Source organism: Chiloscyllium plagiosum, unplaced genomic scaffold (genome assembly GCF_037043375.1).
Source record: "Chiloscyllium plagiosum isolate Xiang-an unplaced genomic scaffold, Cpla_swu_hap1 HiC_scaffold_9, whole genome shotgun sequence".
Classification (NCBI taxonomy): Eukaryota; Metazoa; Chordata; class Chondrichthyes; order Orectolobiformes; family Hemiscylliidae; genus Chiloscyllium; species Chiloscyllium plagiosum.
The window spans coordinates 7,235,216-7,261,200 of NW_028270147.1; the positions used below are offsets into that span (position 1 = coordinate 7,235,216).

At 43.4% G+C, this 25,985-nt stretch overlaps 1 protein-coding gene across 1 annotated transcript in view; it reads left to right on the plus strand.

Annotated features, from left to right (window-relative positions):
* The first annotated feature begins 18,377 nt into the window (after window positions 1-18,377).
* The window catches only part of ttll7 (tubulin tyrosine ligase-like family, member 7), a 331,613-nt gene continuing 324,005 nt past the window's right edge, over window positions 18,378-25,985 (plus strand). The window contains exon 1 of the mRNA XM_087990253.1: window positions 18,378-18,579. The gene's annotated coding sequence lies outside the window, so the exon portion shown is untranslated. The remainder of the gene's footprint in view (window positions 18,580-25,985) is intronic.

The following is a 25,985-nucleotide window of genomic DNA, read 5'->3' on the forward strand; positions in this document are numbered from 1 at the left end:
GTCAAGGAATGGTCACTATGACAATGGAATGTTCCAAAAATCCAAATAACGTGGTCTGCCTCATCATAAAACCCACATGGTGTGTGTCTGCCACTGAATAATAGGCTCTGAGATCAAAGTAACAGTGAACAGTTTGTTTTAGTAAGGTAGGAGTAATGACAATGGAAGGGTAATTCAGAGGAATAAAAGCAAAAATACTGTGGATTCCAGAAATCCGAAACAAACAAAGAACGCTGGAGAAACTTATCAGGTCTGGCAGCCTCTGTGGGGAGAGAAACGGAGTTAACATTTCCAATCCAGTTTGACTCCTGTTCAGAAAATGTATTTTAGATTTGGAACATTAACTTGTTTGAGTAATTCAGAGATTCAAGCTGATACTTTTTTTTAGATTAGATTATTTACAGTGTGGAAACAGGCCCTTCGGCCCAACAAGACCACACTGACCCGCCAAAGCGCAACCCACCCAGACCCATTCCTCTACATTTACCCCTGCCCCTAACACTAAGGGCAATTTAGCATGGCCAATTCACCTAACCTGCACATTTTTGGACTGTGGGAGGAAACCCACACAGACACAGGGAGAATGTGCAAACTCCATACAGTCGCCTGAGGCGGGAATTGAACCCCGGTCTCTGGCGCTGTGAGGCAGCAGTGCTAACCACTGTGCTCCAGGACAAAAGTTCAAATCCCACTGTGGATTCTGAAATGTTAAGCTTGTCTCAATATGACAGCTGCGAAGGTAAAGTGTTTAACGAGTTGGGACTATTCATCCAGCGACCTAGGTAATATTCTGGTTCTTAAAGCTAAGGTCAGCAATAGCAGCACTGTCAGCCACAACGCTGGCATCTACCCAACAATGTTGAAAATTGCCCAGCTCTGTCCTGTACATTAAAAGCAGGACAAATCTAACCTGGCCAGTTACTGCCCCATCAGTCTACTCTTGATCATCAGTAAAGTGATGGAAGGTGTCTTCAACCCTGCTATCAAGCAGCACCTGCTCAGCAATAACCTGCTCAGTGACCCCCAGTTTGGGTTCCCCCAGGGCCACTCAGCTCCTGACCTCATTACAGCCTTGGTTCAAACATGGACAAAAGAGCTGAATCCGGGAGGGGAGGGGAGAGTGACAGCCCTTAATATCAAGGCTGCATTTAACTGAGTGGAAAAAGTGAGGACTGCAGATGCTGGAGATCAGAGCTGAAAATGTGTTGCTGGAAAAGCGCGGCAGGTTAGGCAGCATCCAGGGAACAGGAGAATCGACGTTTCGGGCATAAGACATTCCTGAAGAAGGGCTTATGCCCGAAACGTCGATTCTCCTGTTCCCTGGATGCTGCCTGACCTGCTGCGCTTTTCCAGCAACACATTTTCAGCTCTGCATTTAACTGAGTGTCAACAAACAAGACAGACCTCCATAGAACTGTAAACTAAAAACCATTATCCTCACCTATCAAGCCCAAGTTTCCAGCAACAATTTTATGAACCTTAATCACCTCTTAAGCACTTAAAACAATTATTGTCCCAATTTTAACCCATTTCAAATCAATTAGAATTGCATGGAGTTAAAAGCAGACCCTATGTTTTCAACTGCAGAAAATAATATGAAAATGTTACATATTAAATATTAGGAAGAAAATGGTAGGTTATTTCATAACCAGATATCTATCCAACTCATTCTATTAAGACGCCAATAGCAATCTCTTTTTGATATTTATTCTGCAGAGAAAATATTTTCAAATCTTGCTCGAGGCTTGCCATTTTGCAGCTGTCATCACAATCTGTTAAATAATCCGCTTGTATTTACATTAACAACTACCTTTATTATGCAAACATCCAAAATCATGTCCCTACTCAACCTTTCCTCCATTGGGAAAGATGTTTCTTTCAGTTCTGTCAGCCTTAATGTTTACCATAACTTACTGTCATTGATCAGCAGAAGCTGTATTGTTTTATAAGCTCATGCTTGTGAATTCTTCAGGAGAAATAAGTTGAAAACTAATTATTTAATGACACAAATGTATCTGGAGACCACATGATGACTTTTCATGGTCTAATGATAAGTGCATAGCAATAAAGCTTTAGCTTTGAACAACACATACTGTTAAATTGAGATTGACTGTGTGTATCTGTACAGTTCACCTTGCACCATCTTCTATTCAGACAAGCAGTGATCTGGGCATGGGCTCCACTGTTGGATTTACAAATGACAGCTTTTGCCTTCATGTTCATAAAGATTCAACTCTTAGTGTACAAGGTGTTGAGAGGCATAGATTTAGTGAATAGTCAGAGACTTTTCCCAATGGGTAAATGGCTATCAGGAGGGGGCAATATTTAAGGTGATAGGAGGAAGGTTTAGGGGAGGTGTCAGAGGGACGTTCTTTACACAGAGAGTGGTGGGTGCATGGAATGCACTGCCAGCAGTGGTAGTAGAGTCAGAGACATTAGGGACATTTAAGTGACTCTGAGATAGGCACATCGATGATAGTAAAGCGAAGGGGATGTAGGTTAGTCTGACCTTAGAGTAAGATAAAAGTTTGGCACAACATCGAGGGCTGAAGGGCCTGTACTGTGCTGTTCTGTTCTATGTTCTTTGTTGACAGTAAGCTTCACTTCCATATTGATCTGATAACATTTTAATCTTTTCCCAAATTACTTCCCCAATGGCAGTTAGACCAGAGCTTTCAAAACCTTTTCTCACTGTGACCCCATTTTGAGGTTTGAAAATGTTGCAACTACTTGATCAGAATGTGGGGGGTGAAGACTTGATTGAGTTTTTTAAAGAAGTAACAAAGAGGATTGATGAGGGCAGAGTGGTAGATATGATCTATATGGACTTCAGTAAGATGTTCGACGAGGTTCCCCCATGGGAGACTGATTAGCAATGTTAGTTGTCATGGAATACAGAAAGAACTAGCCATTTGGATACAGAACTGGCTCAGAGGCAGAAGACAGAGGGTCATGGTGGTGGAGTGTTGTTTTTCAGACTGGAGGCCTGTGACCAGTGGAGTGCCACAAGGATCAATGCTGGGTCCACTACTTTTCATCATTTATATAAATGATTTGGATGTGAGTATAAGAGGTATAGTTAGTAAGTTTGCAGATGACACCAAAATTGAAGGTGTAGTGGACAGTGAAGAAGGTTACCTCAGATTACAACAGGATCTTGATCAGATGGGCCAATGGGCTGAGAAGTGGCAGATGGAGTTTAATTTAGATAAATGCAAGGTGCTGCATTTTGGGAAAGCAAATCTTAGCAGGACTTATACACTTAATGGTAAGGTCCTAGGGAGTTTTGCTGAACAAAGAGACCTTGTCGTGCAGGTTCATAGCTGTTTGAAAGTGGAGTCGCAGGTAGATAGGATAGTGAAGAAGGCGTTTGGTATGCTTTCCTTTATTGGTCAGAGTATTGAGTACAGGAGTTGGGAGGTCATGTTGCAGCTGTACAGGACATTGGTTAGGGCACTTTTGCGTGCAATTCTGGTCTCCTTTCTATTGGAAAGATGTTGTGAAACCTGGAAGGATTCAGAAAAGATTTACAAGGATGTTGCCAGGATTGGAGGATTTGAGCTATAGGGAGAGGTTGAATAGGCTGGGGCTGTTTCCCTGGAGCAGTGGAGGCTGAGGGGTGACCTTATAGAGGTTTATAAACTCATGAGGGGCATGGATAGGATAGGTTTTCTCCCTGGGGTTGGGGTGTCCAGAAGTAGAGGGCATAGGTTTAGAGTGAGAAGGGAAAGATATAAAAGAGACCTAAGGGGCAACTTTTTCACGCAGAGTGTGGTACGTGTATGGAATAAGCTGCCAGAGGAAGTCGTGGAGACTGGTAACATTACAGCACTTAAAAGGCATCTGGATAGGCATATAAATAGGAAGGGTTTGAAGGATATGGGCCGGGTGATGGCTGGTGGGACTAAATTGGGTTGGGATATCTGGTCGGCATGGACAAGTTGGACCGAAGGGTCTGTTTCCGTGCTGTACATCTCTACGACTCTATGACCTATCGAGCAGAGGGAAGGGAGAGATTATCAGTGAAAACAATCAGCAGGGAGCAGGGGATGTGGAAGGGGAAGAGATCTGGCTTGCAGTTTGGGATCTCAAATTTATACTCTTTAGGGTCTTCATCTTCACTTGGGAAGCCCTAATTGACCCTGTAAGATAAATTGATGCAAGATCTCCTTCCGATGGTCTGCATATTTACTTGAGTGGAACAAAGAACTGGAAGTCTGAAATGAAAAACAGAAATCGCTGGAGAAACTCAGCAGGTTTGGCAGCATCTGTGAGGAGAGAAACAGAACTAACATTTCGGGTCTAGTGACCCTTCTTCAGAACTGTTTTGAAGAAGAGTCACTGGACTCAAAACGTTAACTCTGTTTCTCTCTCCACAGATGCTGTCAGTCCTGCTGAGTTCTCCTGCAATTTTTGTTTCTGCTAGACATTTACTTCCTCAACAGAGCTGCAAATTTTTGCTTGGTGCAATACCCAAACCAAATACCATCGACTGAAATGATCAGCCTACTCGTGGAATTATAGCAAGAACTATAAATAACTCAACACCATTAATTAAATCCAAATTGTCAGGGAGAAAAGACCTTTCGCAAGTTAAATTATATTGCACTCCTGTTGAATGTTAGTTAAAAATGTCTTATTAAAAACAGTGAAGGTTTGGTTGTCTAGTGAGCTCATTTACCCTATAATGATCTGACTATTTTAAACTCGACCTTTTAACCTCATTACCATTTTAGCTTTTTGATTGATGCTTTGGAACCCTTTAGCCTGTGCTGACAGTGAATTTGTTGTATTTTCTTTCTTTCAGTAATGGCGATCACCCTGTCCCTGTTGTGGTGCTGTTTAGATTCATTTGCAGAATGGCATTCCTTCCAATTCCCAGCTGATGAGTCTCAATCTTGCTGATGGTGAGGAAAACCAGGAGCTCCTTCTTGGAGGTGAGGTTGGAAAAGGACAGGGGAGAAGGGCTTAAAGAAGCAGTTTTCAGGAGAGCTGAGGATTACCTATCCCCACCAGGATGATCCTAGAAGGTTATTAATCACTTAGGGACATGGGCATCGCTGGGTGGCCAACATTTATTCCCCATTCCTAGTTATCCTTGACAAGATGGGGGTGAGCTGCCTTCTTGAATTGCTGCATGTCATATGCTGTAGATTGACCCACGATGCCTTTAGGAAGGGAATTCCAGGACTTTGACCCAGTGACATTGAAGGAATAGCAATATATTCCCAAGTCAGGATGGTGAGTGGTTTGGAGGAGAACTTGAAGGGGGTGGTATTCCCATGGATCTGCTACTTTTCTCCTTCTAGATAGTTGTGGTTACAGGATTGGAAGGTGCTGTCTCAGAATTTTTTTATGAGATTACGATGATTGGCAAAGGCATGTGATTTTGGATTAACACTGAATGAGTTGATAAGAGACCATTTGTGATTAATGATGTGACCATGTAAAAGCATCTATTAGCTGAAGCCCAACAGGACTTCAACAGGCACTACAATTGGTTTTATCATGGTGAAATGCAGCAAGTGGAGCATATGAACCGGAGGGTTTTCTGACAGAAGTAGACACTCTCGCCAGTCCGAGCTTGGGGAACAACTTGAGTGAAGGCATAGCCTCACTCAGGAAGTATCCTGAGCAGGTGGACCCGAGGTCAGCCCACAGCAAAACAAAGCCAAGCTACAGCCAAATGCTTAAAATGTTCTTCAGGATCTGGACAAGCAGACCATTAAAATTGCTGCCGGTATGAGGAACTGAGACAGCAAAAGAGTCCTACAAGGTCTGACTTGAGTAAGAGAACTTATAGACTGGTATCCAGGAGAGTGTACACCCTGGAAATGCATCTACATGCAGCTGGATGAATACCCAATCCATCACAGTACAGGATGGCATATTATTGTTGGAAGCAAGAGTGATTGACCCGAGCAAAGGTCATCGCCAGACACTGGCTGAACTCCATCAGGGTCAATCAGGGTTTTCCAAAATGAAGACGTTGGCAAGAAGTTTTGTCTGGTGGCCAGGACTGGATGCCAATATAACCACATTGGTGGGGCTGTGCCCAGAGTGCCAACAAGGGCAGAAATTGCCACCAGCTGCGCTCCCACTTTCATGGGAATGCCCGGGTAAACCCTGGACTCAGTTACACATCGACGATGCCAATTCTTTAGTGGGCTCAATGTTGCTGGTCATTGTGGATTCCCACTCAAAGTGGTTGGATGTGCATAGAGCTCATTCATCAAATTCAGGGATGATGATTGAGAAGCTGCGAGCATCGTTTGCGATACATGGACTCCTGGAAGTGTTACTCATGGACAATGGGACATCATTTACCAGCAGGGAATTCGCGTAGCTACTAAAGTTGAATGGCACTTGGCATGTTTCAACTATCCATCATCCAATAGTCTGACAGAAAGGGCAGACCAAACTTTGAAGGCAGGCTTAAAGAAAAAGTCAAAAGCCTCATTCAATACCAAACTGTCCCAATTCCTGTTTGATTACAGAACCATCCCCATAAAACTACAGGGATAGCTCCAGCAGATTGCTGATGGGGAGAAGACTCCGCACCAGGTTAAACCTGATCTTCCTAGACCTGGTGGGGAGGGGCGCGGAGGGTGAAATAGCATCAGGAACGCCATTGCCAGTCACAAGACTTGCTGAAGTGAGAAGGACCGTTTACTTTAGAGGACCAATTTTGGTATCTAAACCATGTAAATAGCTGTGCATGGGCAGAAAGCGAAGTCAAAGTGAGGTCAGGTCCCGTGACATATAATGATCAGATCGGTGAGGTGTCCTGAACATACATGTGGTTCACATGAAAGCTGTTAGCTTGCAAATGGGCAGGGGCAAAATATACCCGCCCCCTCAAACAGCCAGAAAGGCTGTCAGAAACTGTCGGATCCTCCCTCCATCCAGTATCGAAGAATCTTCAGAATCTGAGATGGATGCAGATGATAATGCAGAGTTTAGATAAGAGTGGTGCTGGAAACGCACAGCAGATCAGGCAGCATCCGAGGAGCAGGAAAATCGACGTTTCGGGCAAAAGCCCTTCACCAGGATTGGAGGCAGGGACCTCCAGGGTGGAGAGATAAGTGGGGGGGAGGGGGTGTGTGGGGCTGGGGAGAAGGTAGCAAAGAGTCAGTGAGAGAGAGAGAGACTCACTGAGGTTCTCGTGGAGAGACCTGCCGTCCTTTTCCAGCTCCACTCTAATCTAAACTCTGGTTTCCAGCATTTGCAGTTCGCAGATGATAATGTAGTCTCAATACTGTTACTGCCTGAAGAAGACGAGGAATTCCTTTTGAGATGCTTGACACATTAGACACAGGCTACGTTCCAGTCTGAATCAGAGTCAGAGGAACTGGAATTGGTGCAAAAATGTCCCAGGAGAAGCTACAAGAGAAAGAACAGGCTCTATCCCAGACTTTGGTGGTGGTGGGGGGGGAATGTAGTGATTTGAACCAGGGGCTGGTGGATTTCATTAAGTATGAGTTCCTTGATTGGAGCTGTTAACCTGGGCCAATCAGGGAGCCCTGCGGACAGATATAAACAGGAGTCTCTGGGGATCCCCAGTGGAGGGCTCTCTACGCGGGAGTTCCCCCCCCCTTCTCTCGGGGATCTGGGGTGGAGGGTGCTGCACGCAGCAGTCCCCTGCAACCGCAGATTGCGGTGGTTCACGGACTCCCAGCCCAACTGCTTGTTCTGTGGCGCTGTGGAGTCCGTGGACCACGTGTATATTGGGTGTGGGCGTTTGCACTCCCTTTTTGATTTTCTTAAAAACCTCCTCCTCTGCTTTTGGTTGCACTTCAGTCCCACGCTCCTGATCTTTGGGCACCCGGTACGGAGGAGGGATGGCAGGTCTGAAGACCTCCTCGTGGGTCTGCTCCTGGGCCTGGCCAAACTGGCCATCAACAGGTCCAGGCAGCGGGCCGTGGAGGGGGTCGTTAAGGCCGACTGCCTGCCCCTCTTCCGCGGTTACGTTAGGGCCCGGGTGTCCTTGGAGAAGGAGCACGCGGTGTCGACCAACACCCTGGTGTTGTTCAGGGAGAGGTGGGTGCCGCAGGGAGTGGAGTGCATCATTTCTCCCTCCAATTCTATTTTGATTTAGTCCCTACCCTCCCCTTCACTGTTTTGATCACACAGCACTGCCCTTTGATGTGAAGGGCAGTGTTTGTCACTGGCCACTCGGGTGTTTTCCTATCTTCCTGGTGGTGGAATTTGAATAAAGATTCGTGCACCTTGTGTCTTTCACTGTGTCTCACACCTGCACACACACACCATGGGTGCTGGGGACAAAATAAGCACTACCGCACTTAGGTGGTAGTGTGGGGGTTAAAAAGAAAAAAAAAGAAAAAAATAAAAAAAAGGAGGAAAAATATTTAAAAAAAATTAAGATTGTTAATTTGAATAAAGATTCGTGCACTTTGTAAAAAAAAGAAAAAAAATAAACAGGAGTCTCTGGGGATCCCCAGTGGAGGGCTCTCTACGCGGGAGTCCTCCCCCTTTCTCTCGGGGATCTGGGGTGGAGGGTGCTGCATGCAGCAGTCCCCTGCAACCGCAGATTGTGGTGGTTCACGGACTCCCAGCCCAACTGCTTGTTCTGTGGCGCTGTGGAGTCCGTGGATCACGTGTATATTGGGTGTGGGCGTTTGCACTCCCTTTTTGATTTTCTTAAAAACCTCCTCCTCTGCTTTTGGTTGCACTTCAGTCCCACGCTCCTGATCTTCGGGCACCCGGTACGGAGGAGGGAGGGCAGGTCTGAAGACTTCCTCGTGGGTCTGCTCCTGGGCCTGGCAAAACTGGCCATAAACAGGTCGAGGCAGCGGGCCGTGGAAGGGGTCGTTAGGGCCGACTGCCTGCCCCTCTTCCGCGGTTACGTTAGGGCCCGGGTGTCCTTAGAGAAGGAGCACGTGGTGTTCACCAACACCCTGGAGTTGTTCAGGGAGAGGTGGGCGTCGCAGGGAGTGGAGTGCATCATTTCTCCCTCCAATTCTATTTTGATTTAGTCCCTACCCTCCCCTTCACTGTTTTGATCACACAGCACTGCCCTTTGATGTGAAGGGCAGTGTTTGTCACTGGCCACCCGGATGTTTCCTATCTTCCTGGTGGTGGAAACTGAATAAAGATTTGTGCACTTTGTGTCTTTCACTGTGTCTCACACCTGAACACACACATACCATGGGTGCTGGGGAAAAAATAAGCACCACCGCACTTAGGTGGTAGTGTGGGGGTTAAATTATAAAAAGAAAAAAAAAGGGAAAAAAAATATAATCAGGAGAGGAGCACTACCGCAGTTAGGCGGTAGTGTGGGGTTAATTAAAAAAAAGAAAAATGAAAAAAAAAATCTAAAAACTGATCACACAACATTGCCTTTTGTGAAGGGCACTGCTTGTCACTGGCCACTCAGGTATTTTCCCTATTGAGAATTGGAGCAGTGTGAGTGTGCACGTGCAAAGACTCTCCTCCTTGAAGGGAACTGTCCCTTAAAAACAAAAATAAACAGGAGTCTCTCCCTTTGATGAGAAGGGCAGTGCTTGTCACTGGCCACTCGGGTGTTTTCCTGTCTTCCTGGTAGTGGAAACTGAATAAAGATTTGTGCACCTTGTATCTTTCACTGTGTATCACACCTGCACACACACACCCTGTGTGCCGGGGAAAAAATAAGCACTACCGCGGTTAGGCGGTAGTGTGGGGGTTTAAGAAAAAAGGGTAAAAGAGGACATCAAATAAGCATTACCGCAGTTAGGCGGTAGTGTGGGAGAAAAGAAAAAAAAGAAGAAAAATAAATAAATAAGAGGACATCAAAAAAATTTTTTAAAAGTAAACAGGAGTCTCAGAGAGTCTCCCTACTCCAGGGACTAGCTTTGAGCTGGCTGGTCAGAGTCCATGTACTGAGCGTGTGTAAATAAAGGTAACTTGGTGACAGGATGTCAGCCTCCATGGAGTTATTTCAGAAGATAAATGCAATGTTAGCAAATATTTCAGACTGCATTTCGAATGTTGTGAGCAGTTTTGGGTCTGTATCTAGGGAAAGATGTGCTGGTATTAGAGGGGATCCAGAGGAGGTTTACAGGAATGATCCCGGGGATGAAGGGCGTTTAATAAGAGGAGCGGTTGAAGACTCTGGGTCTGTACTTTATAGAGTTTAGAAGGATGAGGGGAATGTGACTGAAACATACAGAATACTGAGGAACTTCGATAGAGTGAATGTGGAGAAGATGTTTCCACTTGTAGGAGAGACTGGGACCAAAGGGCCAGCCTCAGAGTGAATGGATGACCCTTTCGAACTGAAATAGGGAGGAATTTCTTCAGCCAGAGGGTGGAGACTCTGTGGAACACATTGCTGTGGATGCAAATCCTTTGGTATATTTAAGACAAAGAATGATAAGTTCTTGATTAGTGAGGTGATCACGGGTTACAGGGAGAAGACAGGAGAATGAGGTTGAGAAACATATTAGCCATGATCGAATGGCAGAGCTGTTTCTGCTATAGCAGTGATGTAGCAGCTTCCACAACCAAGTTCCAAACCCCAACAACTACTGAAAGTTAAACTAAAACCCAGTTCTGTGGGAGCCTGACCCCACCCGTTCAGGTTGCTTCTATTGTTCCATCTTTCAAAAAAAACCCAAGGCCTCATAAGCTGTTTACTTCATTGGCTTTGAGCAGACTGCTCCTCACTTTTGTCTCAACTTCTCCATAAAAAACAGGATAAAATACACCTCTTAAAGCCATAGTATCGTCACACCTCATCCTCCTTAAAAATAATGCACTATTCATATACAAAGATGGTTTCATTTTTAAAAACCTTTAGACTAATGCTATTAGTACACTACAATACATATATACATATACATTACATTACTTGAGCAAATGTGAGGTCTTGCACTTTGGAAAAAAGAATACAGGGACGGACTGTTTTCTAAACAGGGAGAAAATTCATAAAGCTAAAGTACGAAGGGATCTGGGAGTGCTAGTCAAGGATTCTCTAAAGGTTGACTTGCAGGTTGAGTCCGTGATCAAGAAAGCAAATGTAATGTTGTCATTTATCTCAAGAGGGTTGGAATATAAAAGCAGTGATGTGCTACTGAGACTTTATAAAACTCTAGTTAGGCCCCATTTGGAGTACTGTGTCCAGTTTTGGGCCCCACACCTCAGGAAGGACATACTGGCACTGGAGTGTGTCCAGCGGAGATTCACACGGATAATCCCTGGAATGGTAGGCCTAACATACGATGAAAGCTGAGGATCCTGGGATTGTATTAATTAGAGTTTAGAAGGTTGAGGGAAGATCTAATAGAAACTTATAAGATAATGCATGTCTTAGAAAGGGTGGATGCTGGGAAGTTGTTTCCGTTAGGCGGGGAGACTAAGACCATTGGACACACCTTAGAATTAGAGGGGGTCAATTTAGAAGGGAAATGAGGAGATATTTCTTCAGCCAGAGAGTGGTGGGCCTGTGGAATTCATTGCCATGGAGCGCAGTGGAGGCTGGGACATTAAATGTCTTCAAGGCAGAGATTAATAAATTCTTGATCTCGCGAGGAATTAAGGGCTAAGGGGAGTGTGCAGGTAAGTGGAGTTGAAATCCACATCAGTTATGATTGAATGGCGGAGTGAACTCGATGGGCCAAATGACCTTACTTCCACTCCTATGTCTTATGGTCATATGGCCTCTAAGCATGCAAACATTCAATATCACTGTCCATTTCAATCTATTTCTTCTGCCAATGAACACCTCTGTCTTCCTTCATCAAAGTTGTGACAATACATCAGAAATTACATTCTCTCATCCTGCCACATGTATAATTTTCAAATTAAATATCCATAACAATAAACTCCATCTAAACAGTCTGGCATTTTTATCTATAAATATATGCAAAACAATTAAGGGATTATGATGAATTGTCTCAGACACATTATTGGCAACATAAATGTTGAAATATTGCAATGGCAACACTAAACCCAAGGTCTCCTTCTCAATTGTGGAATATTTCTGTTGATGAATATTCAACTTTCTGGAAGAATACCCAATACATCTTTATATCTTCTCATCGTAATCTTCTTGAATGAGAACAGCACTGACACCCACATAACTATAGAGTCATAAAGTCATAGAGTCACACAGCACTTAAACAGACCCCTCAGTCTAATTCATCCCATGCCAATCAACTTTCCCAAACTAAACTAGTCCCATTTGCCTATGTTAGCCCATATCCCTCTAAACCTTTCCTAATCATGTATCTGACAAAATGTCTTTTAAATGTTGTAACTGTACCTGCATCTACCACTTCCTCTGGCAGCTCATTCCACATAAGAAACACCCTCTGTGTGAAAACATTGTCCCTCAGGTCCCTTTTAAACTTTTCTCCTTTTACCTTAAAAAATGCCCCCTAGTTTTGAACTCCCTCACCCTGGGGAAAACACTTTTGTTATTCACCTTATCTATACCTCTCAAGATTTTCTAAACCTCAATAAGGTCATCCCTCAGCCTCCTACGCTCCAGTGAAAAAGCAATAGTCTATCCTAATAATTCAAAATGTCCAGTCCCAGCAACATCCTGGTAATTTTTATCTGAATCCTTTCCAATTTAATAGCATGGTTTTGGATCATTAGGTGTGGCTAACACTGGGGTAGTGATTAACGCAGCTTACAGGCTTTCAAATACTTTCTGACATTCCCCTGTCCGCTGAAATTTTCTGCACTTCTTCAACAAGGCAGTCAGTGGGACAACCACGCTGCTAAAATTCGGTCCAAATTTTCGGTTAAAAAGTAACCCACTCAGCCCTAGGAGTCATAGTACTTCCTTCTTCATCAATGGAATGGGGACCTCCCCAAAAACCTTTGTTTTCACATCTCGTCCATGTTTGATAACATGGCCCAGGGACGCGACTTGGACTTTTGGAAACTCACTCTTGGCCAGGTTGATTACCGAGCCTGCCTCCAAAAGTCAGTTGAATAATTCCAACACATGTCGCAAATGTTCCTTCCATGTGTCATCAGGTCATCCATGTACACTACACAATTAGGTAATCCAGAAATGGCATGACTTTAAACTGGTATGTCATTTGATGTCATGAAAGCAGAAATTTCCTTTGCTCTCTTGGATAAAGGTACCTGCTAGTATCCTTTGAGAAAGCCCAGCTTCGAAATACAAGTTGTTTGTCCCACCTTCTCAATACCGTTTTCCAGCTGTGGAATAGGATATGAATCAGATTTCATAACTGCATTGACTTTGCATAATTAACACATAGATGATGGGTTCCATCTGGTTTTGGAACCTTTACTATGGGCGAGCTCCATTCACTGCAACTCACTTTGAGTATATTGTCTTTCAGCATGCTTTCAATTTCTTTAAATCTATGCCCATTTTAGAGAGTTAAGTCTATAAGGATGTTACTTAATTGGAACAGCATTTACTATCTCTACATCTCTACCTCATGCATAATCAGGTTAGTACTTACCAGCTGATTCTCACATATCTCATATGTGATTGTAATAACTCTTTCATGTCATTTCAATTTCCCTCTGAAAGGTAACTTTATCCCAATTTTTGTCCAATTTCATTTGATGAATATCAAATTCAAATTTATCTGATTTGGGTTCTGCACACCAGTTGTAAAAAATATCAACTGTCCTTTTTCCGTATTTCCCTATCAAAATATCGTTTGACCATATTCACATGACATGCTCTGAGTTTTCCTTCTATCTGGCATTTTTATTAAATAATTCACCTCACTCAATTTCCTTTCTTTTTCATAAGGCCCACTAAACCTTGCCTTTAAAGGTTCAGCTACCACAGGTAGTAACACTAAAACTTTATCTCCTCTAGCAAAGCTACAAATTTTTGATTTCTTGTCTGCTTCCTGTGTCATCACATGCTGTTCTACTTTCAAATGTTGTCTAGTCAACTCACCCGCCTTATTTAATCTTTCCCAAAAATTTGATACAAAGTCCAGATGTGTGGTTTCTGAACACCGACTTATCAATTTTTCCTTAATTCATTTCAGTGGTCCTCTCACCTGATGTCCAAAAACTAATTCAAATGGATTGAATTTAGTTGATTCATTAGGTGCATCCCTAATTGTACAAATGGAATTCCTTTTGCAATCCTCTGAATAGTCGTGACTATAAGTCCTCAATGTGGTCTTTAAAGTTTGATACCATCATTCTAATGCTTCCTGTGATTCTGGATGGTTGACTTAAATTGTCTTATTTCTAAGCTATCCATACTTTCTTGAATAATTTTGATGTAAAATCTTGATCTGATTGCATTTCTGTAGGTAGTCCATATCGAGTAAAACAAAAAGAATAACTCTTCTGCAATCCTTTTAATTGAGATATTGTGTAATGGAATGGCCTGTGGAAATCTAGTGGACACAACCATCATGGTCAACATATACTGATTCTTACTTTTTTTTAAGAGAGGGTTCCTATGCTACCAATTAAGACTCTTATAAAAGGATTCTCAAATGCTGAAATAGGTATTAGTAGTGCTGGTTTTATCACTGATTGAGGTTTTCCAAGTATCTTGCATGTATGACATGTCCAGCAAAATTCAACCACATCTCTATACAGTCCAGGCCAGGAAAAACGTTTTTGGACTTTGGGTTGAGTTTTCCTTACTCCCAAGTATCCTCCTACTGGTATTTCATGTGCTACCCACAATACCTCCTTTCTATAATCCACTGGTGATTCAACTTGATGAATTTCTGCCCATGTTTTTTTCTGCCTGAATATGTGATGGCATCCATTTCCTCATTAAGACTTCACTTTTAAGATAGTAACATTCTGGGATACACTCAGATTTCTTCTGTGAATGCATTTTGAAACAACTGCTTTATTTTCTTTCATCATTTTTGTTGTGATTCAACTAACTTCTCTGAAAAATATCCACTTTATTCTCCACCTGCTCTTGTTTTATTCTCAACCATTTGATCCAACATGGTTTCTGATAACTCCTTGACCTTTACTCTTTGATTTCTCCTCCTTTTTCAAGCCGTGACTTAGTTACCACACAGTTGAGAAAAATCGAGAATATACTTTCTGTAACATCTTAGTTACCTGATTTCTCACTGGCTTTTCAATCACGGTAGGCATCGTTCCCACCTGTGATCCAGCTATATCATTACCAAGAATAAACGAGATCTCCGGAACAGAGAATTTCTCTCGTACTCCTACCACCATTTTACCATTTTTCAGTGGACTCTCCAACCTCACCTTATACAATGAAACACTACTCTTCTCACCAGAAATTCCACATATTACCACCTTTTCTGGCAATACTCCTTTCAAAGGACATACCTCCTCATCTCTCACCATCAAAGTTCGACTTGCTCCTGTTAATTTCTTTACCTACTCCTCCTGTTACAAACAAGTGAACCACACAGGTAAATTCTTTAAGCAATCTGGTATTTTCTTACGAACCAACCCCTAACCAGGCTGTGCATTCTTTTGCAGCTCTTTAGCTTCCAATACGATTGCATTTATGAATTCAATAAACGCTACTGGCTTATCCTGTTTTACCATATCCGTAATCACAGTGATTTTCTTAAACCAACACTGCGACTGTATGTGTCCTTCTTTATTACAGTGAAAACACCTGAGCTTTTTAACTTCTCTTCCCAGTCATGGTTTTATTAAACCTGTGGTAAACCATCTTTACTATCTTCAATGAGATCTTCTCTTCTTTTACTACCTGAGGATTTCTCTTTTCCTCAAATTTCTATTCCCCACTCATTAAAATTGATATTGGAAGCCAAACTTTGGTTTATGAATGACTTGGAGGCGCCGGTGTTGGACTAGAGTGTACAAAGTTAAAAAAAAAGCCAGGTTATAGCCCAACAGGTTTATTTGGAAGAGTGGAGAAAGTGAGGACCGCAGATGCTGGAGATCAGAGTCGAGAGTGTGGTGCTGGAAAAACACAGCATGTCAGGCACCATCCGAGGAGCAGGACAATCGATGTTTCAGGCATAAGCCCTTCATCAGGAAAGATGAAGGAGCAGCGATCTGAAGGCTAGTGCTTCCAAATAAACCTTTGGGCTATAACCTGGCATTGTGTGATTTTTAGCTTTGATTTATGAACTAACTCATAATCATTGGCCATTTCAGCTGCTCATTTTGCAGTTTTAACACTCTGCTCTTTCACACGTGTTCTCACTACTTCAGGAAATGAAATTTTGAACTCCTCCAAAGTAAAAGTTTCTCTAAGAACAGACTACGTCTGATCTATTTTCAATGCCCTTATCCACCTATCAAAATTACTTTGTTTTATCCTTTCAAACTCTATGTACATTTGACCAGGTACCCTCCTTAGATCCCTAAAATGTTAGCAATTTCCAATGATTCTGAATGTATTCCTGGCAATTGTAAATGTAGAGCTATTATTGCAATTCTGTCCCCTTTCCTCACAGACACAGGTAACTGCAACTTCAACTGGCTGCCCATTCCAAAGGTTTTGCCTTGCTCACTTGTTGCAAAAATGTCCAAAGTGACTACTTCCACCACAGTTAGAGACAAAAGAACTGCAGATACTGGAATGCAGAGTAGACAAACAGGAGGCTGGAAGAATTACAGCAAACCAGGCAGCATCAAGAGGTGGAGAAGTCAATGTTTCGAGTCGAGGTTCTTCATCAGGACTGGGGCCTGAAACATCGACTTCTCCACCTCTTAATGCTGCCTGGCTTGCTGTACTTCTTCCAGCCTCCTGTTTGTCTACTTCCACCTTAGCAACAGAAAAAGCCATTGTTGTACAAGGTACACTCTGTTTAAACCAACTGAATGCAACGCCCGAAACAATATAAAACCAAGACTCACCACTTGCTGCCTTTGAGTCCAATAATCCGAAATGCACCATGGAATTAAATATTTCAATCCTGACAAGAGCCCCTCATTTGTTATGGAACAAACCAAACCCCTTTAAAATGTATCAGAAAGGTAGGCTGGACTGTAACTCTTATCTTATTTACAGATAAGTGTAAGGTGCTGTGCTCCAGATGTAATTCGATTGGTTACAGTACACGGCTTTAAGCAAAACACACTTGATTCTTTCTCTACAGTTAAAATATAATCAAAAGAAAAAAGAATTGGTATAACCTTAAGTCTATTGGAAAGTTTAACAGAATACTAGATTATTTAGCTACTAAACTAAACTAGTCCGACCTGCTTGCATTTTCGCCCATATCCTGACAAACATTCCCTGTTCATGTACTTATCCAAATGTCTTTTAAATGTTCCAACTTCTAAAATAAACCTGAGGCTTCACAAGTTTACTTTATTGGCTTGGAGCAGTCTGCTCCGCACCTCTGTCTCAACCTCTCTTCAAAAAATAAATCAGGACAAAATACACCTCTTAAAGCCATAGTGTTGTCATGGTTTTCATTGCTTTCAACAAGTAGGACGGTTGTGTGACATAATGGGTAGTGGCCCTGCTTCTGAACTAGAAACTCTGAGTTTGAGTCCCACCTCAGACCTCGGGACCAAGGAAAGTGTGCTGTTAACACTGCCAAAACAGGTTGAATATTAACCTGAAAATCTTTCACAAAATGGCTGGGTGAGATTCCGAGTCAGCAGTGCACTGACAAGAATGTCCATAGCTGCAGATGGCTACATGCATGCAAAAGGGACACAGTCATAGCAACATGGATTCCCCAAGTAAACCATAACACACCACAGTTGAGCAATGTGAGTACAACAGAAAATACGATGACATTTTGGTAATTTGTCACATAGTTAGTTGGAGAGATTTGGTAAGCATAGAAATATAGAAACATGGAAAATGGGTGCAGGAGTAGGCCATTCAGCCCTTTGAACTTGCACTGCGTTTCAATAAGGGCTAATCCGGATCAATGATGCAGAGCAAAATAGCCAAAAGAACTGGAATGATCTAAATCAAAAACAAAAACAAAAACAGACACTGCTGAAAAAACTCAGCAAGTCTAGCAGCATCTGTGAAGAGCAAACAGAGTTAAGATTTCATGTCCCAGATGCTGCCCTACTTGCTTTGCTTTTACCAGCAATGGGAGTGGATCAATAACCCTGAGCAGAGGCAATAAACCAGTGCGGATCAATAACCCGGAGTGGAGTTAATAACCCGGAGCGGAGTGGGTGCGGATCAATAACCCGGAGCGGAGTGGGTGCGGAGCTGGGATCTGCCTGCAGTCGGGTTTATGCAATTGGTGAAGACGGTGCTGTTTCTGCTGCGCTTTGATTCGGATTGACAGAAACCGAGCAGGAGCAGGAGCAGGAGGAGGGGACTGAGCCCGTGGGTAAGATGCTGGGGGACAGGATCTGGCTTTGGTTATTGTGGTGGTGCCGGGTTGGGAGTGTTTCTCAATGGTGTTTGTATTGGATCAGAACCTGATAATGTACCCGCCGCTGGGAGAGATAATACCACTGACATGTGTGTGTCTGTGTCTGTGTGTGTGTGTGTGTGTTAGCGCTGCCCGCTGTATCACAGGACACTAACTGATCCGAGACACCAGCATCATCTTCAACATGATCGACATAAACGTTAAAATATCAAAGGAGCTTGTTCATGTCGCGGTTATTTAAAAAAACAGTAGAATTTTCTGAGTGAAATCCTGAAACAAGGTGAGTGTAACCTTGTCTTGAAGATTTGTTGTAATATTATAGCAGGGATGGTAGACGGGGGATAAATAATATTGATTCTGCTTTTTCTGTGATTGTAGACTAAATGGTGATTTACAATGAGGATTCTCTTCAGGGGCAATTTCCCCACTCCCTCCTTTTGTGTTCTTTGAAGCGGCCCCCTTTTGTTGCCCACAGTTGTCGGTCTCCTGGTAACCAACAGTGAAATCGTGAAACACAATGAAGGGCGGATTGACACTTCCGGGGTGAATGAGGATAATACCTTGTGTTTCTTCGGTGCGTACACTTTTTTATCCGTGAAGTGAATAAACCCTCATTATTCCTTTTTGTCCCCCGACTCTAGTTTTTGTCCACAGGCATTTTCTTTCCGCCGGTGAATTGAACAGCCAGATAGCAGCGCTATGGGGTGTTCAGTGTCAGATTGCAGCGAGTGGTACAACGCTTTTGAATGCACTGCCTTGCATCTCTGTTGCAGCTGCGCAGGTTATCAGAGATTACAAGGCCTGCAGTCGAGCAGAGACATACTTTTTGTAAACGTGTCAGTGCAATCGAGGTTAGGATAAAGCAATACTATGGATGCTCACACATTCTGAAATAAAAATGCTGTAAGTTAACCTCAAGTTTATACCAGAGAGGTAGTTAATAATGCTTCATTCCCATCAGAACTGGGAATAGTTTGTGATGGCATAGAGTTTTGAGTCAAGCAGCATTTTCTGTTTCTATATTTTGTGGTTTTTGATAACAAGCTTTATTTTCAAGTAGGTTTAAGTAGGAGAGACTAGGACCTGAGGGCACAGCCTCAGAGTAAAAGGACAATCCTTTAGAACTGAGATGAGGAGGAATTTCTTCAGGGTGTTCGATCTGTAGAAGTAATTTCTGCATAAGACTGTGGAGACCAAGTCATTGAGTGCATTTGAGACCGAGGTAGACAGATTCTTGATTAGTGAAGTGATCAAACGTTACCAGGAGAAGACAGGAGAGTGGAGTTGAGAAACGAACCAGCCATGACCAAATGGCAGAGCAGACTCAAAGGGCCGAAGGGCCGAATGGCCTCATTCTGCTCCGATAACCTGTGGCCCTACATGGCTTATCAAGCTTGCACTGGCTTTGCGTACGAGATAGAACCAGAAGTAGGCCATTGAGTCTGCTCTGCCATTCGGTGAGTTCATGGCTGATCTGATAATCCTCAACTCCACCTTCTTGCCTTTTCCCCATAAGCCCCAATTCCCTTACAGTTTGAAAATCTGTCTCAGCCTTGAATATATTTATGACAGAAAACTAGTACACTTATACATCAGGTAATAAGGAAGGCAAATAAGGAATTTTGGTATTTATTGTTAAAAGAATAGTTTTAAAAAGTAGGGAAGTGTTGCTGCAAATATACGTTGCATCAATGAGAGTGGACCTGGACTACTGCATGCAATTTTGATCTCCTGACTTGAAGAGGGATGTATTTATATTGGAGGCAGTTCATTTGACTGACTCCAGAGATGAGGGGTTTGTCTTATTGAGCAGTTTAAATCTATACTCTCTGGAGTTCAAAAGAGTAAAGAGGAGATTTAATTGAGGCCTGCAAGATAATAAAGGAGATTTACAAAGTAGGTGCAGAAAGAATGTTTCTCTTTGTGGGGCAATGTAGAGAGTCATAGTTTTAGGAGAAGGGGTAGCAGATTTAAAACAGAGTTAAGGAGGAATTACTTCTCTCAAAGGGTCAGGGATCTGTGGAATTCACTCCTCCAGAGCGCGATGGAGGTCAGGACATTGAGTAAGCTTAAGAATGAGATCGATAGATTTTTAATGAGTAATGGGTTGAATGGTTATGGCGAGTGGACAGGAATGTAGAGTTGAGGCCGAGATGAGATCATCCACAATCGAATTAAATGGTGGAGCAGGCTCGGGGGGCTGAATGGCCTGCTCCTTGTTCTTATATCCTTAATGACCCAGCCTTAACAGCTCTCTGTGGTAAAGAATTGTATAGATTCACAGTCCTCTGAGGGAAGAAATTTCAACTCATCTCTGAGCTAACTGAGATGTTGTCCTCTGGTCCTAGACTTTTTCCCAAGAGGAAACAAACTCCGTTCATCTACCCTGTCAAATTCCCTAAGTATCTTAAAACAAAGAACTGCAGGTGCTGGAGATCTGAAATAAAAGACAGAAATTGCTAGCAGTCACTGGACTCCAAATGTGAATCTGCTCTCTCTCAATATATTCTGCCAAACCTGCTGACTTTCTCCAGCAATTTCTGTTTTTGAGCATTTCAATAACATAGCCTCGCATTGTTTTATATTCCAGTGAGTACAGGCCCAACTTACTCACCCTCTCCTCATAAGACAGTCCTTCCATTCCTGTGATCAGCCAAGTGAACCATCCCTGGACTGCCACCATTGCCAGGGTACTTTTCCTTAGATATGGGGCCTAAGTCTGATCACAGTACTCCAGCTGGGGTCTGACAAATGCTCGTGCCTCATGTAGTTTTAGTAAGATTCCCCCTTTATTATTACATCCCCTTTGAAATAAAGGCCCGAAACACTGACTTTGCTTTCTCTCCATCGTTGCTGACAGACCTGCTCTGTGTCTCCAGGAATCTGTGTTTTTGTTTCAGATTTCCAGCATCCACTGTCCTTTGTTTTATTCTGTTTGCCTTCTTTATGACCGGCTGAATATGGAGTGTATGAGCCACCTGATACCTCTGACCATTCGCACCCCAAAAATGGGGGGGGGGGGGGGGTCACAATCTGAGCCTCTGACCCTTCCCACCTCAAATATTGGGGGGGGGGGGGGGGGGCACCGCCCACCATTTCAGCAACTGATGGTTGATTTTCTGTCCAATGGATCGACTTATTTAAGTTAAGGGTCAAGTCACATATATTGCCACAGAGCATTATATAAAGTGGTAGTGTGATTCTGCCAGTGCAGATTTTATATATATAATATATATATATATGCACTGCTTTCTCTCCACTTATGCTGCCAGACCTGCTGAGTTTCTCCAACAGTTTCTGCTTTTGTTTCAGATTTCCATCATCTGCAGTTCTTTGGTTTTTTTATTGAGATATATCCGTATTTTGTTTGGCAGCATCTGTGGAGAGACAGGCAGAGTGAACGTTTCGAAACTGTCAAAATCCCCAGAGGCTGATAGACCTGCTGAGTTCCTCCAGCAACTTTCTGTTTCAGGTCTCCACGGTATTTTGCTGTCCTCTGCGTGATGTTTCTCAGTTCTACTTTGGTGTGGTTGGAAGATGAGAGCAGGGCTATGTAAACATTCTGAGGTTACAGTGTCCTGATAACAATCAACACTGGGGTCTTAAAGCTTTGGATGGGGCCCGCTGGGCCTGAGCTCATTTTGTTAATAATACGGATGATGTCATAAAATACTGTTGATAAGGAAACGACCCTTGCTTTGAGGGGTGGGGCATGTTGTCAGCTGTCAGTGTCCGTAAAGTATGCCTTTGCTTCGACCTATTTGGTTAAGTGGCCAGTTCTGAAGCCAGATTCCAGCACGCCATCCTGCCAAGCACTGGAAGGGTTACTGTAGCACCGTCTGGTGTGTTGTAAGTTGTCTCTTCTCTTTGCCGTCCGCGTAACTGTGATATTTATATATTTTCTCGAGAGGCTGATCATAGCCAGTAAAATACCAGTTAAACCTCTTGGTTGGATTGAGATTGTGAGAGTGATAGGGCCCTGAGCTGTGAGAATGGATCTGAAAATTTGCACCTACTCTGGTGGCTTGGAGTGATGACTCCTGGGGAGGTTCCCAATTCCAGTTGGAGTTCCCATCATTCTCAGGGAATGTGAATCCACATTAGGAAGGTCTCAGTGAGACTGCGTAAGGAGTACAGTTTTGATGTCCTTCCTGAAGCATTACAGAGAATGTGTGCTTGGCTAATTCGTGGAGTGACGGGGGTGTCTTATGAAGAAAGGGGATAGATGATAAATTCTGGACCTAGCCCAAACTTGTGAAGGATTCACAAAGAGCACAGCTGTATGTGCTGAGCCCACAATGGAGCTTAATAGAAGGAGAGCTGCCAGAGGAAGTGGTGAAAACAGGGTAAAAAACAATGACTGCAGATGCTGGAAACCAGATTCTGGATTAGTGGTGCTGGAAAAGCACAGCAGATCAGGCAGTATCTGAGGAGTAGGAAAATCGACATTTCGGGCAAAAGCCCTTCATCAGTAATACAGGCAGAATGCCTGAAGGGTGGAAAGATAAATGAGAGGAGGGTGGGGGTGGGGAGAAAGTAGCATAGAGTACAATAAATGAGTGGGGGTGGGGATGAAAGTGATAAGTCAGGGAGGAGGGTGGGGGAAGGTAGCAAAGAGTACAGTGGGTGGATGGGGGTGGGATGAAGGTGATAGGTCAGAGAGGAGGGTGGAGTGGATAGGTGGAAAAGAAGATAGACAGGTAGGACAAGTCATGGGGACAGTGCTGAGCTGGAAGTTTGAAACTAGGATGAGGTGGGGGGAGGGGAAATGAGGAAACTTTTGAAGTCCACATTGATGCCCTGGGATTGAAGTGTTCCGAGGCGGAAGATGAGGCGTTCTCCCTCCAGGCGTCGGATGGTGAGGGAGCGGCGGTGAAGGAGGCCCAGGACCTGCATGTCCTTGGCAGAGGGGAGGGGGAGTTGAAATGTTGGGCCACAAGACGGTGTGGTTGATTGGTGCAGGTGTCCCGGAGATGTTCCCTAAAGCACTCTGCTAGGATGCATCCAGTCTACAACGTTTAAAAGACATTTGGATAAGTTCTTGAATAGGACAGGTTTGGAGGGATATGGGCCACACACAGGCAGGTAGGACTAGTTTAGTTTGGTAACATGAAGGGTGTGGACTTGTTGGACCAAAGGGTCTGTTTCTATGCTGTACAACTCTGAGTCTACGAGGGGTAATCTTATCGAGAGAGATAAGATCCTGAGGGTTGTGGACAGGGTGGATGCTGAAAGATGTTATGTCTCATGGGGGAATTCTAGATCAAAGGGGACAAAAGTTTGAACATATGGGAATGAAGAGAAATCTATTCTCTCAGAGAGTGGTTAGTCTGTGGAACTCTCTCCAACATGGAGGCTGGGTCATTGAAATTAGCCTACACTGAGTTACGCAGAGTTTTGATCTATGTCAGTGTCCAGACTTTGAGGGGGGCGGGGGGGGGAGGAAGTGGGAGGAAGTGGGAGACAGAATAATGAAGTTGAGACCCCAACCAGGTTAGTAACGGTCATATTGAATGGCAACAGTTTTGAAGGGCTGAATGGCCTGTTCTTATGAATCACTTCATGACCCACCATCACTCTCCAAGAGATTGTCCCTTTGAAACACAAGATCAGAACCTCTCCAGGATATTTTCTTCACCGTTAAACTCTGTGCGCAGTGTGTAAGTATTTGTACATTTGATTGATGCCATTAGAGAAGTATAGTTTGACATTGCTATCTCTGCTTTTCTTGCACTGTGCTTTTAATTAGGATAAGGAGGTTAAGGATATTTTCTCAATGTAATTGTACATCTCTCCAGCAAAGCTCCAGGTTGCTTGACATTTTTTCAGTTCTCGTTCTAGTATGACTGGGGGTCTCTTGGGGAGGAATAATGATCTGAACTGTCCTCTGTTCCTCACACTGAAATAATACTGAGAATCATAGATTGTTACATCATAGAAGGAGGCCTTTGGTCCATTGTGTTTGTGCTGTCTCTTTCAAAGGAGGCTGTGTTTGTGGCCAGCTGTTACTTCTTGCACCCATTCCCCTGCCCCCAAACCTCACCATGGACAAAGTGAGATGCCGGACATACAGAAAAGAGTTACGGACATTTGACAGTTTGAGGTGACCAAGTAGATTGTCTCAAAATATTTGCTATGCTCCAGCTGTAATAACTCTCAAAAATGACTTAGAATTGTGTGTGTGCGTGTGTGTGTGTGTGTGGACTGGGAGGATGAGTGAGCAGGAGGGAAGGGGAGAAAAATTCCTTCATTTAGCTTCACATTAGAAACTTTAAACTTCCTGTGGTCTTGGGGACCATCACACTCTAAACCCACATTGTACAGCAGAACCAACATTGTTTCAGAACAATGGGGACGGCACGGTAGGTCAGTGGTTAGCATTGCTGCCTTACAACACCAGGTTCGATTCCAGCCTCGGGCAACTGTCTGTGTGGAGTTTGCACAATCTCTCTTTGTCTGTGGGGTTTCCTCTGGGTGCTTTGGTTTCCTCCCACAATCCAAAGTTAAGTGGATTGGTCATGATAAATTGCCCTTGGTGTCTAGGGTTGTGCAGGCAAGATGATTGGCCATGAGGAACGCAGGGTTACAGGGATGGTGGTGGGACAGGGTGGGATGCTGTTTAAAGTGTAGGTGTGGACTTGATGGACCAAATGGCCTGCTTCCACACTGTCAGGATTCTATAAAATTTCTATGAATCAATGTGAGACATGCAACAGAATTACCCATAAACCTGCCACCAGAGACTCAGAAATGTCACCCTGTCAACGACTGAAGTGAAATTGAAAACATTTCGCCTGTGTTACGATCATTAAGTCATGAGTGCCTTTTCTCAAAGAGAGAGATGAGATCCCTGTCTTTGATCTTCACTGCTTGAAAAACAGTGTTTCTATTCTGCAGGAGGTCACATTGGACTGGGGTGGACAAAATCAGAAGTCACACAGCACCAGGTTAAAGTCCAACCGGTTTATTTGAAATCACAAGTTTTCGGAGCAGTGCCCCTCCATCAGGTGAAGTGGAAGGAGACACAGAGACACAGAATATATAGGCAGAGAGATAATGGCAAGATAATTTAAGGTAAACAAAAGTGTCAACGATATTACGAACAGTGTGAGTAGACTGTTGACAGGCTGAAAAACAAGTCTTTGCAGGTGATCAAAAGTAAAAAGGGAAAAACAATGACTGCAGATGCTGGAAACCAGAGTTTAGATTAGAGTGGTGCTGGAAAAGCACAGCAGTTCCGGCAGCATCCGAGGAGCAGTAAAATCCCTTATGAAGGGCTTTTGCCCGAAACGTCGATTTTACTGCTCCTCAGATGCTGCCTGAACTGCTGTGCTAATCTAAACACAGGTGACCAAAAGTGTCAAACAGTGTAAGGTGTCAATAGCTGAATAAGAATTGAGGGAGTGACCTGTGAACCTATTAATTAAAGCAGAGAAATAAATGCAAATTATCAAAAGTAATGTGGTGCTAGAGAGAAACCAATTGGTTGTAATGACGTGAGTAGATATCAGAATCAACACAGACTTCTGTGTCTTATGATTCTGCTCCTAACCACCTGATGAAGGAGCAGCGCTCAGAAAGTTAGTGCTTCCAAATAAACCTGTTGGACTATAACCTGGTGTTGTGTGATTTCAAAATGACTTTTGTTAGACTCTCGTCATGTGACTCTGATACCTACTCATGAGG